Source organism: Stegostoma tigrinum, chromosome 27 (genome assembly GCF_030684315.1).
Source record: "Stegostoma tigrinum isolate sSteTig4 chromosome 27, sSteTig4.hap1, whole genome shotgun sequence".
NCBI lineage: Eukaryota > Metazoa > Chordata > Chondrichthyes > Orectolobiformes > Stegostomatidae > Stegostoma > Stegostoma tigrinum.
In genome coordinates, this window is record NC_081380.1 from 408,373 (window position 1) to 426,679 (window position 18,307).

At 42.9% G+C, this 18,307-nt stretch overlaps 1 protein-coding gene across 4 annotated transcripts in view; it reads right to left on the reverse strand.

Annotated features, from left to right (window-relative positions):
• Positions 1-18,307, reverse strand: part of LOC132211036 (utrophin-like) — a 153,317-nt gene that overhangs the window by 59,284 nt on the left and 75,726 nt on the right. For 3 of the 4 annotated variants that reach the window (XR_009447330.1, XR_009447331.1, XR_009447329.1), the window contains one exon: positions 12,645-12,913. The exons of the other annotated variant lie outside the window; for it this stretch is intronic. The gene's annotated coding sequence lies outside the window, so the exon portion shown is untranslated. The remainder of the gene's footprint in view (positions 1-12,644; positions 12,914-18,307) is intronic. 4 annotated transcript variants of the gene reach the window in all.

Consider the following 18,307-nt stretch of genomic DNA (forward strand, 5'->3'; position numbering starts at 1 on the left):
TTCTAAGGAGGTCAAATAGGTTGGACTTGTACTCTTTAGAATTTAGAAGAGTAAAAGGTTACCTTATTAAAACATACAGGATTCTTAGGGGACCTGTTAGTGTCGATGCAGAAAGTTTGGTTCTTCTTGGAGGAGAATCTACGGCCAAAGGGCATCATCTCAGAATAAGGTGTGACATATTTAAGACAGGGATGAAGATGAATTTATTTCCTTTGTGGGCTTGATTTTGTGGAATTGTTTACTCCAGAGGCCTGTTGAAGCTGGGTTACTAAGAATATTCAAAACAGAGATAGCCATGATCTGATCGAATGGTGAAGCAAATTCAATGGGCTAAAAAGCGTACTTCCATTCCTTCATTTTATGGCTTTATGACCCCTCCATTCCTGGGTTTTTCAGTCCTCACACACTCTTTGGAACAATGTCTTTCGAGTATTTATTGTTTGCCACTATCCCTTTAGTTAAACTGCTTCACCTCATGCATCGTTTTCTTTTTCCTTGGACATTTCCCATTTTATACGGGGTAACACAATGCAAATTGATCAACGACAACAACAAGCGAAAAGTTGCTGGAAAATCCCAGTGGGTCTGGCAGCATCCGTGAAGGGAAAAATAGAGTTAACGTTTCGGGTCTAGTGACCCGAACTCAGAACAGTGAGCAAAGATCACCACTCTTTGCAATTATCATCTTTTCATCTTGTAGATATATCTGCCGCTAACCTAACCCGTCGATCCAGGCTGAGGATTCATTACCACACAAGTTTGCTTTCCTGCACTGAATACTGGGTCCTTCTGTCTCGGAGTGAGAATCACACCGACATTTCTGACTCAGAAGGAGGGCCACTGCTGACTAAACCACACTGTATCCCAGATCCCCTCACATTTTGCTGTATTGAACTCTAACTGCCATGTCATTTCCCATTCTGTTGGCCTATTGCAGCTGATCGGAATCATCCTCATTGTTTGGGCTCCTGCAAGCTTGGCAATCGTGGTAAATTTTGGAACTTCACGCTGTATTGCTCATGTTGAGGTGTGCAATAATAAGATGGTAACTATACCAGGGGATTTCAACTTCCTCAACATTGTTTGGGATAGTCATAATCAGTGAATCATACAATATATGAGGCCCTTCAACCCACTGAGTCTGCGCTATCAAGGACATACTATTATATACAGTAGACCCACTGTCAACACACTAGGTCATAGCCTTGAACGTAATGACACGTCAAGTGCTTTTTAAAGATTCTGAGATTTCCCGTCTCAACTATAATCCCAGAGAGTGCATTTCAGACCCCTCTGGATGAAAAAGGTTTTCCCCTAATCCCCTCTAAACCTTTCTTTTTAAAATCATGTCCACCTTGTTATCGAGTGTAAAGTGCACAGTGTAAAGAGGAGTTGGATTTCTAAATACGTGTTCAGCAGAGTTTATTGTGTCAACATATGGAAGGTCCATCAAGGGACAGTCCAGTCCCAGATCTAATTCTTGAGAACAAAGTTGCCAAGGTGTTTAAGGTGGTAGTGGGGAGAATATAGTGATAGCAACCACTGTTATGAAAAGGAAAATGGTAGATTGCAAAAAAAAAATTTTGGATCGGAGGAAGGCAGATGTTATTAAAATAAAGCAGGATCTGACCAAAGTAGACCAGGTTCAGCTACGTCTGGCAAATTCTACAGTAGAAAGTGAACGTGTGATTGGGAAGAAAATGGGGAAAGCACAGGCCCAACATGTTTCCTTTGGGATGAAATTTGGAAATAACAAGACAAAGAACCCTGGATGTGTAGGAATATTCAGAATTGGTTTAGAACAAAAAAAAAGAGGCTTTTAGTAGGTACAAAGGGAGCAAATGATGGAGGCCTTAGTGGAGTATAGAAAGCTCAGAGGGAACTTGAAGCAGTTAGGAGGAAACAGGCGCATGAAAAAACATGAAGATAAAATTTGACAGATCCCAAGATATTTCACAAGTACACTTAGGGGAAGAAGATAACCAGAGAAAGAATGGGGCCCATTAGGGTCCGGGGGAAAACTTTATACCGTACAGAAGGACACTGGTAGAGTGTTTCACTTTAGTCTACATTCAAGAGGAGGAAGATGGAGGTAGAGAACTTGGGGACAGGGACTGAGGTACTTGAGCAGACTGACACAGGGAGTGAGGCTTTGCTAGGCCTAAAAGTAGATAATTCTTTAGGTTTGAAGGGGTTGTATCAGATGCCACAATAAGAGATGAGAGGAAATCACAGGGGCTCTGACCCAAACTTTGAATTCTTCTCTGGCTACAGGGGAATTGGTAGAGGACAACTAATGTGGTACCATTTTTCAAGGAGAGAGAGAGATACACCAGGAATTACAGACCAATGAAACTCATATCAGTGGGAGGGAAACAACTGGGGAAATTCTGGAGGACAGAATTCATCTCCACTTGGAAATGCAAGGTTTGATCAGCATGGCTTCATCAAAGTGAGGTCACACTTCACAATTTTGATACAATTTTGCGAGGTATGTAGGTGCCCAGATTTTCACAAGGGTTTTGATGAGCTATAACACATGAGGCTACTTAATAAGATAATAGTCCATGATGTTGCTGTTGTATATTATCATGAACAGAGGACTGGCTCACTCATAGAAGACAGAATTGGGACAAGGGAGGCATTTTCAGACTGGCAACCTGCAGCTAGCGGAGCACCGCACAGATTAGTGCTGGGGACACAATTATTTATGAAATACATTAATGCCTTGAATGAGGAAAGAGAATATACTGTAGCTGATGACACAAAACCATGTGGGAAGGCAACTAGTAAGGATTAATCAAAAAGTCTGCAGAGAGATATTGACAGGCTAAGCAAATGGGCAAAAACTTCGCAGATGGAATATAATGCAGGGAAATCTGAGCTAATGTATTTTGGCAGGAAGAATAGAAAAGCTGGTTATTATTTAATGGAGAATGACTGCAGAAAGCTACGGAACAGAGGGATTTAAATATTCTCGTCTACGAATCACAAAAAGCAAGCATCCAAGTTCATTGGGTAACGAAGAAGGCAAATAGAATGGAATATAAAAGGTTTTGTTAAAATTGTACGAGGCAATTGTCAGATCACAGCTGTAACACTGAGAACAGTTTTGGGAGAAATATCTAAGGATGTGGAGGAAGTTCAAATAAGTTCTAGGAGGTTAAGAAGATTGAATCTGTTCTTGTTGTGATATAGAAGAATGAGATGCCACCTTATTGAAGCTTATAAGATTTTTGACAGGGTAGATGCAGAGAGTTTGTTTTCCCTTGTGGGAGAGTCTAGGACCAGAGGGCATAATCTCAGAATAAGGGGTCACACATTTAAGATAGAGATTGGGAGGAATTTCTTCCCTCTGAGGGTTGCAAATCTGTGGAATTCTTTGCCACAAAAGACTATTGAGGCTGGTCATTAAGTAAATTTAAGGTTGAGATAGACAGCAGATATTGGGAAAAGGCAGGAAAGTAGACTGGAGAATTAACTGTTCTGCCATGGTCTCTTTGAATCGCAGAGCAGATTCAAAGGGCTGAATGGCCTATTTCTGCTTCTGCGCTCTATGCTTATATTGCAGCTGATGCAGTTTGTATGGATTTCAAAAACGCCTTTGACAAGGTCCCACATGTGAGACTGATATTAAAGGTAAACACATCTGGCACCACTGGCTATTACGGCAAGGTAGTTCTCAAATGGCACAGTGGTAAGAGACAGAGCACAGAGGTAGAAGGCTGTTTGTGCGACTGGAAGCTTGTGTCAAATGGCATACTGCAACGTTCCATATTGGGTCCCTCACTGTTCGTGATATATACAACATAATGAGATATAGATGGGTTGGTCAGATGAGCAGATCAGTGGCAGACAGAATTTAATCCTGAAACATATCAGGTGATGCACATCGGAAGAAGTCACAAGACAAGGAGGTACTCAACGAATGGCAAGACACTAGGAGGCTTAGGGGACACAGACGGATCATGGGGTGCTTGTACACAGAACCTTGAAGGTGGCAGGACAGGTTAACAGGATGATTAAGAATGCGTACTGAGAACTTGCCTTTATCAGTCATGGCACAGATGGTTTCAGCTGGAAGGTTCCGTTGGAATTGTATAGAACTTTAGTTAAGCCAAAGTTGGAATACTGTATGCAGTTCTCATCACCACACTGTTGGAAGGATGTGATTGAATTGGAGGGGGTGCAGAGATTATTCACTAGGCTATTGCCTGGGGCGGAGCACTTTAGCTACGGAGACTAGCTGGATAAGGTCAGATTGTTCTCTTTAGAGCAGAGAAGGCTGAGGAGGGACGTGACTGAGGTGCAGAAGATGAGGAGGGGCAAGGTTAGGAAGCAGCCGTATCCTTAGTTGAAGGGTCAATAACAAGGAGACACAATTATGAGGTGAAGGGCAGGAGATGTAGAGGGGATTTGAGGAAAAATATTTTTACCCAGAGGGTGGTGGTAATCTGGAATGCACTACCCAGAAGGGTAGTTGAGACAAGAGAGCTCACAACTTTTAACAAGGTACTGGGATGAGCACGTGAAATTAAAGGTTATTCTCCAAGTGCTGCAAAGTGGGATTAGCGCAGACTTGATTCGCTGAAGGGCCTTCTGTATGCCATATTCCCAAATTCAAATCGTGCATCTATCTCCAAAAATCAGTGTCCTCATACTTGGCAAACTGCTAATAGCGATCTTCTCATCTATTTACCATAACTTGCTGCTTCTGTCCTTCAGCCATCTTTTTTAACCAAATTTGATAGTGACCTATATATTCCATGAATCTCAATTTTATAAATCAATCTTTTATATGCACCTTCCCCTCATCCTTATCTCGTAAAGATTGCACTGCTTCATGAAGGCAGGCTAAAGTAATTCAGCATTACAGCCATACTCTGGTAGTATAATGACAGCATCAGTGACAGTACAATAAGTGCCTCATATCAATTGTTTCAAAACTGGGTTCTACAGTAGAGAGGTAATTTGAGATCTACAAATCAAATCATCTGTCATAACTTGAGATTAAATATATTGGAAAAAAGCACACTAACTAACGCGAGCTTCAATGGTGATAAATTAAATGTAACTAATTGGAACAGTAATATTCCTCATCCAACCTTGCTAAGCAATGCCTCTCTGCACTGATAGGCTGGAAAGCTGCAGTCAAGAACAGATATTCACTATTTATCATCAAGTCGGAACAATTCTGGAATGCTTTTATCTGTCATGAATGTTTAATTACTGCAATTTGAAACGCTCAACTATATGTAAATCATGAATATGTGATGTTAAAAATATACAAAAGGATCCAGCCCTTTTCTTGATTTATCAGGCGAACAATAGAAGAGCATTTGCATAAAGTGGATATACATTATGAGTGCCCTTATCAAACACCAGTCCAGGGACTGACAGATATCACAGTTAGAAGCAAATACACACATCGGGGCAGCACAGTGGCTCAGTGGTTAGCACTGCAGCCTCACAGCACCAAGTACCCGGGTTCGATTCCAGCCTCAGGTAACTCTCTGTGTGGAGTTTGCACATTCTCCCCGTGTCTGCGTGGGTTTCCTCCGGGTGCTCCGGTTTCCTCCCACAGTCCAAAGATGTGCTGACTAGGGGGAGTGGCCATGCTAAATTGCCCAGAGTGTTCAGGGGTGTGTGTCGGTGATCGGGGGATGGGCTGAAGTGCCTGTTTCCATACTGTAGGGAATCTAATCTCATCTCTATGATAACCGTCAGGAAGTAGCTTTTTAAAAAGATGATTAGAACACTTCTTTACATGTAGCCCTTGGTCTTATGAATATGCAATTAATAATAGATAGGTTAGTGATTGCTATTAATATGAAGGCATTCAATCAAAAAGGTTCGAGAACGATTGCCTCCCTTAAAGGTTAAACACTGGAAGGAGCTCACATTTAGAAGGTAGAAGGAACTATGCAAAATCCATCAGATACTTGGAGAATCACCAAGCGATACAAAATATACACTGCTCCTCAAATGGATTCAAAGAGGAAATTGGTTAATATGTTAGAGCATATAGGGTCATAGCAACAAGGAGCAGGAGTAGCAAGGACAGTATTTGCTGCCCATCCCTAGTTCCTCCAAATTGTTTGACTATTTCAGAGTGCAGTTAAGTGTCAACCACATTATTGTGGATCTGGAGTCATGTGGAGGTGAGATCAAATAAGAATGGCAGAGCTCCTTTCTTAAAGAACATCAGTGAATGAGTCAAGTTTTTATAACGGTGAATAGTGTAACAGTGACAGTGTAACCATCACTGAGACCAGCTTTGTTTATGATTATATCAATTTGAGCATGTGTTGGATAACTGGCCCCATCAAGCCTGCTTCACCATTTAAGAAGGTCGTGGCTGACTTGACTGCAATCTCGGCTCCACATTCCCACCTACCCCCAAAATTATATTGAACTGAATTCAAATTCCATCAGCTGTTACAGTGGAACTTAAGCCTATACTCTACAGCATTGTCCCAGGCCTCCGGATTACTAATCCTGTGACATTAATAGTGCTTCACTGACCACCCCAGCATGTCAATCCCCGTCCTGAGCATACTTCTTGGCTGAGGCTCCACATTTTCTGGAGTACAGAATTACAAAGTTCACCTCTCTGTGAGTGAAGAGGTTCCTCATCTATCGCTGTTGTTACATTTTATTCTGAGATTGATCTCAAGTTCTACAGCCTGATCTCTTAATTCAAATTACAATAACCTGGCTTTTCAAATGCCCTGTCACATTATCCTTGCCAAGAGATTGATTGTTCATGGTTATGTACAGCATGTCCATGTTGATTTTTCTTCATTTAAGTGCCGTCACCAACCTTACAGACACTACAAATGCATTTGGTCAATGGGAGAGGTTGAATGAGCAAAATTGGACCTTCATTTCTTCCCCACCCCAGCCTCAAAAGGTTTTGTCTTCATTTCAAATTTTTCACATCTAATGGATAATTCTGTACCTTTCCGGTCCCTTCAAGAAGTGCATCCTACCCAAATTATCCTGAGTGTCTCATCTTAAAAATTAGAATATCTTTTGATATCCTCACTGTGGAACAAATCCATTATATACTTAACATAGGATTCAGGTCAAGTTTGTTTTATTCCCCACTGTTTGTTTAACTTCCTGGCCAATGCCCCACGATTTCTCAGTAAACTATTAGTCTATCTCTGTATCAGAACATCTTCAAAAAACTAATACTTTCTCCAGATCTTGATATAAAAACTGGCGAGTTTCGGTTCGAGATGAGTTCCACAGCACAAAATCATACTTGAGCCTTTTAGCCATATAAATCATTTGACAAGCAGATTCTAGGGAGTCAATCTGCAGGATCAAGTGACATCTGAAATGCTGTACATTTACTGCAAACAGTCAAGTTCAGTTTTGCTGGCTTCCACAAATCTTTGACAGCATGGCCGTGGGTGTGAATCACTTAGGTCTGGCCAAATCAGTAAAATCCCACTCCTTTTCTCATCTGAACACTGCCCCAGAGCAATATCATGTGAAAGCACTGCACTTTCCACATACATAGTGGCAATGCCCAGATCTATCCACCCCCTCATTCATTTCTTCCACTGTCTCCACATGACCGGATAGTTTCCATCTATTAAATCTTGAACAGAACGAAGCCATTATCTTTGGTCCTTGAAAGGAGGTCTGCTTGCTAGCTACCGGTTTTCGTTGCACCCTTTGTTATTTTGACCCAGAGTTTAAATTCTGACCACATAGGCCTGATGTCACAAAGTCTACTTATTTTCACATCCACAACATTCGGCCCTAGGTAAGTCCGTTAGTTTTGAAACCCTACCGCATTGATTAACTGTGGTGTTGGGGGCCAGGGAATTGGACGTCCTGGAGGAGGTGGAGGGCGTGGGTGGTGTCACGGACTTAGGTAGGGAGTTCCTGGACCAAAGGGGAGAAAATGGAGTCCAGATAGGTGGAGATGAGTTCAGTGGGGCAGGAGCAGGCTGAGACAATGAGTCGACCAGGGCAGGCAGGTTTGTGGATTTTGGGAGGGAGATAGAAACGGGCCGTGCGGGGTTGAGAACAATGAGGTGGGAGGCTGTGGGTTGGAGGTCCCCTGAGGTGATGAGGTCATGAATGGTGTGGAGATGATGGTTTGGTGCTCGGGTGTGGGGTCATGATCGAGGGGGCGGTAGGAGGTGATGTCGGAGAGTTGGCGTTTGGCCTCGGCGATGTAGAGGTCAGTGCGCCATACTACCACTGCGCCACCCTTGTCTGCGGGTTTGATGGTGAGGTTGGGGTTGGAGCGGAGGGCCGGCCGTTCTGCGGGGGAGAGGTTGGAGTGGGTGAGAAGGGTGGAGAGATTGAGGCGGTTTAATGTCTCGACGGCAGTTAGAGATGAAGAGGTCGAGGGAAGGTAGGAGGCCTGGGGGTGGTGTCCAGGAGGAGGACTTGTGTTGGGAGCGGGTGAAGGGGTTAGTGGAGGGAGGGTTAGGTTCCCGGTTGAAGAAGTACGCGTGGAGGCGAAGGCGGCGGATTAACTGTTCTATGTCCAATCGTGACTGGTATTCGTTGATGTGTGGTTGTCGAGGGACAAAGGAGACCTCTTACTAAGGACTAACCGTTCGTCCTCAGTTAGTGGGAGGTCTGGGGGGATGGTGAACATGCGGCAGGGTTCAATGTGACTGTCTTCACTGGGGTTGCTGGCTGTGAAGGTTGTGGGCGGAGCGATGAGGTCGTCGGCCGTGGGCAGGGTTCCGTCGGCGTCGGCCGTGGGCGGGGTTCCGTCGGCGGTTGGAGTATCGGGGTGGGCGGCAGCAGCTGCGGCGAGGGTGGTGTGTGTGGTGTTGTAACTGGAAGTGGAGGCGGTGACTGCAGCAGCGGTCCCGGAAGTGGTGTGGCCGGCGGAGGCGAATGTGACATCATCGGTTGGGGTCTCCGGCCGTGTCCTCATGGTCAATGGGGGCAGGGACAGACTCGGGATTTGGGAGGCACAGGAAAGTAGAGTTCTGTTTTCACAGGTTGGAGTATAATAGGATAAAGTACAATACACCAAATCTTCTTTGGTACCTTTTCCTTCCATAAAACTGCTTTTCGTAAATGCACACGGAATTCATTTTATACACATTTAAAAATTTCTAAGTTCAAGAGGCCAGTTCCAGCACTTGGACTTGCATCTTCTTCATCATCACAACAGAACAAAATAAAGACTCACTCTTTGTAAGTCACGTTTTCAATTTTTAGTGACAAGGTGTAGTACGAGAACTGCTCACTTGATGTTAAAATCTCTTAACTATGTACCTATATATTTCAATCCTGTGAAATATGTGGAACGAGTTCAAGAAAAGGATTAATTTTGTTGCTCTGGGAGAGAGCTGGTACAGATAAAATAGGTTGAATGGCCTCCTCCCATGCTAAAAATGTCCATAACTGTTGTTGGCGCTGCTGAATTAAAGTGGGCATCCTTTCATTATGACTGTGAGACGCAGCATGTTACGATAGATGGCATAATGGAGAAATCCTTTGTTATTAATGAATTTTTCAGCACTAGGCATCCTTCCGAAGTCAAATGTTCCTGTATACGTATACCTGTTGCACTGACTTGGTTCCAAACATTTATAATGTGGAGGTGCTGGTGTTGGACTAGGATAGACAAAGTCAGAAGTCACATGGCATCAGGTTATAATCTGACAGGTTTATTTGAAATCACACAAGCTTTTGCAGTGCAGTCCCTTCATCAGGTACGGTCAGAGAGGAAAACACACAGGCACACAATTTATAAGCAGACAGATCAAAACAGCAGACAACTGGTGTGAGTGGAGTGTCAGATAATAAGTCTTCATCCAGGATGTTTGTTTATTTGCAGATATTTTGTTGAAGAAGCACACAACTTGTAGTTACAGTCAGTCAGTGTGGCATCTTATAAATTCTTGCTTTTGAAATAAAGGTTAAAACTCTAAGACAGATTCTGAACACAAGCCTCTAAACTACAAGTCAGAGTCTGACCTGAGATGTCACCTTTTGTACATTCCTGTTGCGCTGCCTGATTATCATGACAACACAGCACTGACATGGACTTTATAAACGCTTTACTTGCCTCGAACACTCTTGGTCACCTGTATAGAGTTATTATCTGACACTCCACTCACGCCAATTCTATGATCTTTTGATCTCTCTGCTTATAAGCTGTGTCTCTCTGTGGTCACCTCACTAACTGCACCTGATGAAGGGGCTGCACTCCAAAAGCTTGTGTGATTTCAAATGAACCTGTTGGACTATAAGCTGGTGTCATGTGACTTCTGACTTCAAACACTTATAGAATGTGTTTTCAATCCTACCGTGACTTGACAATAAGCCAACTTCTTAAAATTTATAAAATGACAAGTATGTCTAACCTTGAGCCTTTAAAAAAGTAAATATTACAACCATAGTACAGTCAGGCAGTAAAGGCAGAAGGAATGATTTAATCAACTGTGTCTGACACCACACAATTAATCCCCCTGAAGGAAGAAAGGTTGGCTGCGTTCTCTTTCTTCAGGAACATCCAGCTAATACCACCTTACTACTGCTTGTTTTATTCATCTGGTGTCCCATCTAATTCCTTTCAGTCTTGGTCAAACCCTCATGTAATTTATTTCAATTTTCAATAAAATAAATTTAACTTTATATTCCACAACTTTAACATTTCCTTTTAAGGTTTGAATGGTTCACTTAGTACACTGCACAGGTTTTGGAAATAATTGGAGAACATGGTGGAAAAATCAAGATATATTGACAAGTAAACAAATGGCTAACTTCTGTTTCCTTGTCAGTGAAGCCTTTTGAACAGAACATAAAGTTGCGGAACTCTGTAGAGACAACAATTTAAAACTGGGAAGACCACTGTTTGTGGTCCCCACACCAATCTCTATTCACTACCTACTGAGTGCATTACTCCTCCTTGGCAACAATGTAATGTTACGCTTGTCTCAGCACAACCTTGGCATCTTGTTTATCCCACGATGAACGTCCGACCACACATTCATGCAATCCCTAAAGCTGTCTCTTGTCTTGGCTCATTAGCAGTGAAACCTTCAACTGAAACTACTTCACTTCCGGACCTGACAATTCCAATGCATTCCCTGCTAGAGTCCCACATTTGCCCATTGAACACTTGAGGTCGTCAAAACTCCACTGCCTGAGACTCATCTTGAACCAAATCCTATTCTCTGTGCTTTCTACCTAACTGATAGTATTAACAGTAATTTTATTAAATTCTCATTTTTGTTTCCAAATTGTTCCTTGGCTATGCCTATCGCTATTTGGATAATCTCCACCAGTCCGACCATACTTCAGGATATGTTTGGTTGCCAAACATTTAATTTTGTAGGCTTCAAACCCAACAAGAGACTTCCTCCACCTCTTAGCCTCTGTACCTTTCCTGTTTTAAGGCACTTTTTAAAACAATCCTCTTTGATCAAGCTCTTGATCATCAGAACTAAGAACTTAATAAGGCTCAGTTGTATTCTGGGATCGTTAATACTCATTCCGGATGCCTTCAAAAGTTTCCATCCATTAAAGAGATTATATAAGTGGTTGAAGTCATTGCACAGCAGAGGGGGACAAATTGGGGAGTTATTTCAAAGAGCTATGATATGCCAGAAGACCTCCTTCCACACGCCAACTCTGATTCTACAAACACAAAAATGATTTTCAGACTTGGGAAGATCCTTCAAAAATGTCACAAGTAACCAGCTTTTGGGCAGAGTAGAGTTGCTGAGATGATAGACCAGGATTTAGGGGTACCAGTAGTGATAATATACTGAACACAATCAAATTTTGAGGTTGTAGAATGATGAGGTCTTCAGCATTTTTGACACTTTGACCATTTTCCTTCCTCTTCACAGAACAAGTCAAATAGCGGCAGCTCAATGTTGCGTGGCCGCTCAAGCCTGCTCCACCGTTGATGATGATTTTGGCTGGTCTTCCACATCAGTTAAACTTTTGCTCATATCTCATCCTCTTTTCAAAACATTGATCTATTCACGTGTAGTATCCCTCTCGCTAACTTCATGTGAATTCATTCCAATCACTGAACTCCTAACGCTGACTCACCCGAGATCAAAAAATTCAGCTGAGATCAGGAACTGATCTAGCCTGTATGGCTGAGCTGGCTTTTAAAAGGTTTGCCAGTGAGAAACATTCATTAAAAAAAATACAAATGCATGGATTGCTCTCCAATCCTAAACTCTATTCAAATTCAGTTGACTGAACGGTTGGTTTGTGATGCAGAGTGATCCCCTGCAAGAGAGGGCTCAATTGCCACACCAGTGAGCTTACCACAAATGATCTTCGCCTCAAACCCTCTACTTGCCTGAGGCATGGTAATCTTCTGGTTAAATCATAACCAGTTGTCTCTCTCTAAGGAGTCGCCAAATGGCGTGGTCAGACTTTTCCTTTAATCACGATAACATGGCAACAAGTAGATAACTCAGCTGATGTCACTGACTAATAGAATCGTCAACTATACTAATATTAACGATGTGATATCATCAGAAGGCATGCTCAACTAAGTTTTAATTTGCAAATTAAGTTAACAACCATTCAATCAATATCACTGAAGTACTCATATTACTGATCGTCTCGATACAACATTGTGGTTACATCTGTTCATAAGTGAAGTGTAATGTAATTGCACTTACTGTGGTTTTATCAATGTGACCCTGCAATGAGTCAATAAGCAGGTCACCCACAGGTTGCTGATCAGTGTGGACCCCCTCAGCTGTTATCACATGAGCCTCAAGATCATCCAGAGCTTTCTGCAGTTCTTGAAGTTTCTCCAACGCCTTTTCCACCTGTTTCTGCCAGTTGCTCGCACGGGTTTTCAATTGCTCCCAATTTTCCTTCACTTCTATTGACTGTTTGCGGACAGCTTTGGCAATTCTCTGGGCTCTCTCTTCCAGGGTAGGTTCTGGAAATATGAAGTGCAAATAATTTATCAACTATTCATGACTTTGATCAATGGAACTTCGGTTTTCTTTCTAAAACCCTTTCCTTTAAAAGGTCTCTCTGGACTTTCTCCTGAAATTGGGAATATCTAGTATAAGACTAAAGATTTTATTCATTAAAAATTTATGACTACCAAGGAAACTTTAAAAAAGGAAAAGGATTAGAGTGACTAAATGGGTAAAGTTCTCAACAAAAGACATGAAAAATCCGTTCAGGATATCTTTCGTAGCTATCCAACATAAACCAACTTTCATCTTTCAGGGCTGGCAAGTTAGAATGATAAACTCTAAGTCTACCCTGCACAGTTAACTCAAGAACTCACTTAATGAGGTTGTTAAGAGATATAGGGATAACAAAGTGAGCAGCTGAATGAACACAGCAGGCCAAGCAGCATCTTAGGAGCACAAAAGCTTCCATGTTGGGCCTAGACTCTTCATCAGAAAAGGGGGAGGGTGAGGGGGAGAGGCCTCTGAAATAAATAGGGAGAGAGGGGGAGGCGGATCGAAGATGGATAGAGGAGAAGATAGTTGGAGAGGAGACAGACAAGTTAAAGAGGTGGGATTGAGCTAGTAGAGGTGAGTGTAGGTTGGGGAGGTAGGGAGGGGATAGGTCAGTCCGGGGAGGATGGACAGGTCAAGAGGTGAGGTTGGTAGGTAGGAAATGGGGGTGTGGCTTGAGGTGGGAGGAAGGGATAAGTGAGAGGAAGAACAGGTGAGGGAGGCGGGGACGAGTTGGGCTGGTTCTGGGATGCAGTAGGGGGAGGGGAGATTTTGAAGCTTGTGAAATCCACATTGATACCTTTGGGCTGCAGGGTTCCCTAGCAGAATATGAGTTGCTGTTCCTGCAACCTTCAGGTGGCATTGTTGTGGCACTGCAGGAAGCCCAGGATGGACATGTCGTCTAAGGAATAGGAGGGGAAGTTGAAATTGTTCGCGACTGGGAGGCGCAGTTGTTTATTGTGAACCGAGCATAGGGACTGCTTTGCAGAACACCTAAGTCTCTCCTTGGTTTCCACGATGTTGAGGAGGCCACAACGGGTCCAGCGGATGCAGTATACCACATTGGTAGATGTGCAGTTGAACATCTGCTTGATGTGGAAAGTCTTCTTGGGGCCTGGATGGGGGTGAGGGAGGAGGTATGGGGGTACGTGTTGCACTTCCTGTGGTTGCAGGGAAAATGCCGGGTGTGGTGGGGTTGGAAGGGAGTGTGGAGCGGACAAGGGAGTCACGGAGAGAGTGGTCTCTCCAGAAAGTAGACAAGGGTCGGAGGAAAAATGTCTTTGGTGGTGAGGTCAGATTGCAGATGGTGGAAGTGTTGGAGGATGATGCGTTGTCTCCAGAGGTTGGTAGGGTGGTATGTGAGGATGAGGGGGTTCTCTTTTGGTGGTTATTGCAGGGGCAGGGTGTGAGGGATGAGTTGCAGGAAATGAGGGAGACACGGTCAAGGGCGTTCTTCACCACTGCGGGGGGTTGGGGGGGTGGGGAGGAGTTGCGCTCCTTGAAAAACGAGGACATCTGAGGTGTACGGGAATGGAATGCCTCATCCTGGGAGCAGATGCGGCGAAGGCAAAGGAATTGGGAATAGGGGATAGAATTTTAGCAGGAGGTGGGTGGGAGGAGGTGTATCCTAGGTCGCTGTGGGAGTCGGTGGGCTTGAAATACATATCGGTTTCTAGGTGGTTGCCTGAGATGGAGATAGAGGGGTCCAGGAAGGTGAGGGAGGTGTTGGAGATAGTCCAGGTGGACTTGAGGTTGGTGCCCGAGATGGAGACATATATAGCTCCATTCATATTCACAAATCTCTGTTTCAAATCGAATCTTCTGAAGCACGTATGCAATTTTTCATTGTCAATTAATGTTGGAATGTTGATTGCACAGCAAAAGTGTTTCAAGAGACTGATGGGCCTCAGACTTTTTAGCCAATTGTATTTGGCAAGTTGACGTTCAGCACTTCTGTAACAAGTCCAATCCCAGTAAGTGGAGCAAATGGCATGGTCAACATTTCAAAAAAATACAAGAGAGAAAAATTAAGACAATGGCCTGAGTGTTTCGCCCGATTACAGCAGAGGCATTAACACATACTAGTTTACATTAATTTATCTCTGAATCTACCAAGGAATGAATTCTTTGACAATGTCATGACAACATTGAGACATTTGGCAAGCTCAGGGGCAAGGGGACTGGTTCAGAACTGTACACAGAAACGTAATGAAATGCTGAAACACTGTATGGTGAGAATGGTACGAACAAGGAAATGGTACTATTTCATCTGTATCAATGCGTAGTTGGAATACACATGGTTTGAACCGGCACCAATGCAAAATTGAATGGCCATTGCGTGACATAGCATGTGTTCAGAATGAGGAAGAGATGAAGCTTAGTTAGGATTCATTTCACTAAAATGAATCTCAACTAACTAATCTAATTAAACAAAGCAGTTTTACATACAGAACGCTGGTTTACAAACAAAATCTGCACTAATTGACTTCCAGATAGTAAAATGAAAGCTGTTGATCTCAAACTTTGATTATAAACAGAACTGAAAGATGAAGTGACAATATTGGATTCAGGATTACAAACTGACATCGGGGATTCAGCAACTGATAGAGACCATCCATGCAGTTAATCTTGAATTGGCAGCATTACAAGTGACCAGGACAATACCTGCTCTATAAAAATAAGAAACAGAAGACAACTAAGATACAAAAATGTGACATTCAATTCCAATTACAAAATACTTTAAGCAAACAATTTTATTTCATTCACATATATTATCTGCAATAATATCCATTTAATATTGGTTCTTCCAAACTGTTGCAGCACTTTGACATTAAAAGAATATTCCATCACAAGTATTGCTTGCAATAAAAATCCCAGCATGTTCTGAAATCCTTAGAATAAAAGTATTTCAATCCGATGGTGCTCCTGCATTATTCGTCAGTTCCCCACTCAATGGGTATGTTCTGATATGCAGGAAACTTCTCTTGTTCGATATGGGGACGGGTATTTACTTGGTATTGTTCTCATGGAGGCAGCACTGACAGATTATAATTTTCTTCCTGTGGGTTTTGTAGTCCAGATTTTTCTCTCCTCCATTATATTGCATTAAAGATCAACAACATTCACCATTTCCTCAGTTTGAGAACCTACCATGTTAAAAAGTGACCAATTAAATTGTTGCATTGCCTTCAATTTCACAAGGACTGAACTAATCTGCTGCTTCCGACACTGATTGCAAAATTAAACCATGAATTGAGAACAAAAACAGCGGTATTTTGTACTTTCTGTTGTGGCAAGTTTGGAAATAGAGGACATTTAATCAGGTAGAAGGATGGTACCACCTACAATTCTGCTTAGAGCCAGATTAAATCCATGGTGAGAAGACTTCTACATAACTTCCCAACTTCGTTGCGAGTTAAAGTCCCTAACTGAGCAACTGACGCACACATACATCATCCCACAACAACTGGTATTGACTCAACAGTGGGCAGGGGTGTCACCATTAAGAAATGTAACAGGCCTTCAAAGGCATTCAATGTGCAACATCAAGAAGGGGAAGCGGCGTGCTAATGGTGGTTCACTCAATCCTGGCCCGAGATCTAGCAATAATCGTAGGTTGGTTGCCATGGTAACAGAGATCATCACCTCCCAAGTGACACTGCTGCTCAGTACACCTGCTGGGTTCTGGTTAGCCAACAGCTCATGGCGAATGAAATCGCACCAGATCGGCCGCCGGTCTATTAAGTGCCAGAGGGGAGAAAGATGTAGCTGCCGACGCATGAGAGGAGCAAGGTCAGGATGACATACCCCTTGAGGGCAGCGACCTGAGGCTGGTGTTCCCCTGAAGGGAAGATGGTTGGTGCAAGCCATTCCCTCATCAGTTCTCGAGTCAATGGCCTAGACCCTCGTCGCTTCCACAGGATTCCATCCAGAGGCTAAACAGCTGCCTATTCATCAGTGCATGCAACTTCTTCAACTCTGATTCACAGCTGGGCCTGCAGGTAAATCTGCAAAACCACTGTCCCAGAGTACAGTTTCTTTGCATAAAAGACACATTTTCAAGCTAGGAAGTCAAGGTTAACCAATCTCTTCCAACCTTTAGAACTTTTGATGTTGGAAGTCAGTCAAGTACAAAGTCGCAGCTCATCAGGAACTAAAACAAAGTTGCTGGAATAGCTCACCAAGTCTGGCAACATCTGTGATGGGGAAAAAAAAGCAGCGTTAACACTTTGGGTGCGGTTACCATTCCGCCACTCATCAGGCATGTTTATTACTGGAATATTAATTGAGTAGAAACTAAACAAAATTGGATAAAAGGCAGGAGATGGAGAGTGGTGATGCAAGGAAGTTTTCCATCATGGAGACCTGTTGCCAGCAGTGTTCCACAGGGATCATTGCTGGGTCTGCTTTTGGTTGTCATTTATATAAATGATTTAGATGAGAATATAGAAGGCCTGGTTAGTAAGCTTGCAGATGATACCAAAATCGGTAGTACAGTCGACAGCGAAGAGGGGAAATGCCAGTTTTAAGGAAAGGTCACCGGACCTGAAACGTTAACTTTGTTTTTTCCTTCAAAGATGCTGCCCGACTTCCTGAGCTTTTACAGCAACTTTGTTTTTGTTCATAATTTACAGCATCTGTAGTTCTTTCGGGAGTTAGGAAGGTGTTTCATTACTCAGACCTTTGAGGAGAAGAGTTGGAATGCCATGTTGAAGTTGTACAGGATATTAGTGAGGCCTCTTCTACACTGTTGTGTCCAATTCTGGTCAGTGTTCAAGGAAGGATATTATTAAGCTGGAGAGGGTTCAGAAAAGATTGGCCAGGATGTTGCCAGAAATGGATGGTTTGAGATTTAAGGTGAGAATAGACTGGGGCTTTTTTCACTGGAACATAGGAGGTTGAGGGGTCACCCGATGAATGTTTATAAAATAATGAGGGATCTAGATAAGGTGAACGCCAAATGTCTTTTCCCTACTGTGGAGGATTTCAAAACTAGGGGGCATATTTTTAAGATGAGAGGAGAAAGATTTAAAAAGGAAATGAGGGGCAATCTTTTTACACAGAGGATTGTTCTAATGAGTTTTGAGAAGCTTTGTAGCTCAGGTTGAGGTTCTGGATGTGAGTTTGCTCGCTGAGCTGGAAGATTCGTTTTCAGACGTTTCGTCACCATTCTAGGTAACATCATCAGTGAGCCTCCGACGAAGCGCTGGTGTTATGTCCCGCTTTCTATTTATCTGGTTAGGTTTCCTTGGGTTGGTGATGTCATTTCCTGTTCTTTTTCTCAGGGGATGGTAGATTGGCTCCAAATCAATGTGTTTGTTGATGGAATTCCGGTTGGAATGCCGTGCTTCTAGGAA